Genomic DNA, 2,404 nt, shown 5'->3' on the forward strand with positions numbered 1-2,404 from the left:
CATATCCCTCTAAACATTTCCTATTCATATACCCATGCAGATGCCTTTTAAATGTTGTAATTGGACCACCTCTACCACTTCTTCTGGCAGTGCATTCCATACATGCACTACTCTCTGCATGGAAATGTTGCCCCTTAGGTCCCCCGTAAATCTTTTCCCTCACACCTTAAACCTATACTCTCTAGTTTTGGACTCTGCTACCCTGGAAAAAAGGCACTTGTCTATTTACCCCATCCATGCCCCTCATGATTTTATAAATCTGTATAAGGTCACCTTTCAGCCTCCAAATTTAACAACGTCTTTCCTACAGCAGGGAGATCAGAACTGAACACAGTATTCCAAAAGTGGCCTAATTACGTCTTGTACAGCCACAACATAACCGCCCAGCTCCTATACTCAGTGCACTGATCAATAAATACAGGGAATTAGTTATCTAAGAAGGAGAAAAGCTTGTGCCAGTTAAGAATAAGATTAAATTGGTGGTAATGGGAGAGCATTACAGCACAATGAAGGTCACACACTGAGGTCTCCCTATTCCCTCGACTGATCATTCTGTTCTCTGACCAGCTCCAGAATCCCTTCCTCATAGGATGTGAGGAGTCTCATGTTTGTCATTCTTCCTTCGGTATTTCTTTTCCATTCATTAAAAGGAAGGGTGTCACTGGCTAGGGCAGCATTTATTGCTCATCCCTAATTGCCCTTGAATTGAGTGGATTGAGAGAGCCATTTCAGAGTCAACCACATTACAGTGATTCTGGAGTCACATGTAGGCCAGACCAGGTAAGGACAGCAGATACCTTGCCCTGAAAGACATCAGTGAACCCAAAGGGTTTTTACAAGATTGATAGTGGTTACATTGTTCCATTAGGCTACTTGTAATTCAGGTAAGGACAACAGATATCTTGCCCTGAAAGACATCTGTGAACCCGATGGGTTTTTTACAAGTTTGATAGTGATTACATAGTTCCATTAGGCTACTTTGTAATTCTAGATTTTTTTTATATTGAATTCAAGTTTCACCATCTGCTATGATAGGCTTTGAACCCATGGCCCCAGAGTATTAATTTGGCTTTCTGGATTAGTAGTCATTTCTATTAAGGTACCGCATTCCCTCTTGATATTTTGCTCTTGGCCTCTTCAGCTCAGTTGGAAGACAATTGTTTCTGCACTAAGAGAAAGGGAAGGATTAAGTATGATGGAAGTGGGTAGGAGAAGTGTCAGAGGTGATACAGAGCCAGCAGAGGTGTTGACATGTCTCCATTGAGTAGGTAAGAAGTGTAGAAGGTAGGAATCATTGTAGTTTGGGAGGAAGAAATGGATGAGAGCATTGAGTGGCCATGATGCATGCTGTGTTCAGAGATGTAGTCCTCCAGACTTGGTGAGAGGTGTGTGCAATGGTAGGATTGAGTAATGGTCCTGAGAGCCTGAACTAGGAGAGGGAAAATAGAGGCACTTACCCTTGGAAAGGGCAAAAGATCATTAATCTTCTTTCTGCAATTCTATGAATTGTGTTTTCTCAGTGACAGAGCATCTATCTGGGTTGCTATCTCTGTCCAGGCTGGCTTGGCCTCCTTTGCACACCCTTCCACCACCCTGTCTACCAGCACCTTCACATCTCTGAGGGTGAAGCAAAGAACTAACTTCCCCTTCTGGACCATATCCCAAATGTGCAGGTATAAACACCATTGCGTGAAAGGCAATTCCTGGCTTATAGTGACTAAAGTAATATGCAGCCTGGGCTTTAAATACGGTGCCAGTGGCATGAACACTGATAGGTCTCAGCAACAGCAAGCACTTCCAACTCTCTTAGCCCACAATGGAATGGTATGGGACCAGCAGAGCCCCGATGTATAATTAATGAGGTGAAAAGTGGACAATTGCGTGAGAAAATTGCTGTGAGGCATGGCAGGCCAGGCACTATAAATCTCGCTTAACAGGACACTTTGATCGAAAATGGGCAAGTTCAGCCAAAGATCAACGTTTGTGATAGTCTATTATTAAGTTTCTGGTGTTTTTGTAATTAGGAAGTTGACATAATCTAATGGGCTTCTTGAGCAAGGTTGGTTTTCTGTTCCCATCATTCTTTTGTGCTGTTTATGAATTTTATCTTCTACATGAGTAGTTCTTTCCAACTTGAAATTTTCTTCTTATTGCAACACACTTGAGGGAGAGGAATCTGAAATTCCAATGCCAACTCTATGTTGAGTAACAAGGTGTAGAGCTGGATGAACACAGCAGGCCAGGCAGCATCAGAGGAGCAGGAAAGCTGATGTTTCGGGTCTGGACCCTTCTTCAGAAATGGGGGAGAGGAAGGAGGCTCTGAAATAAATAGAGAGGGGGAGGCAATGATAGAAGGTGGATAGAGGAGCAGATAGGTGGAGAGAAGACAGACAGGTCAAGGAGG

The sequence above is a fragment of the Rhincodon typus genome, chromosome 1 (genome assembly GCF_021869965.1).
Source record: "Rhincodon typus isolate 14 chromosome 1, sRhiTyp1.1, whole genome shotgun sequence".
Classification (NCBI taxonomy): Eukaryota; Metazoa; Chordata; class Chondrichthyes; order Orectolobiformes; family Rhincodontidae; genus Rhincodon; species Rhincodon typus.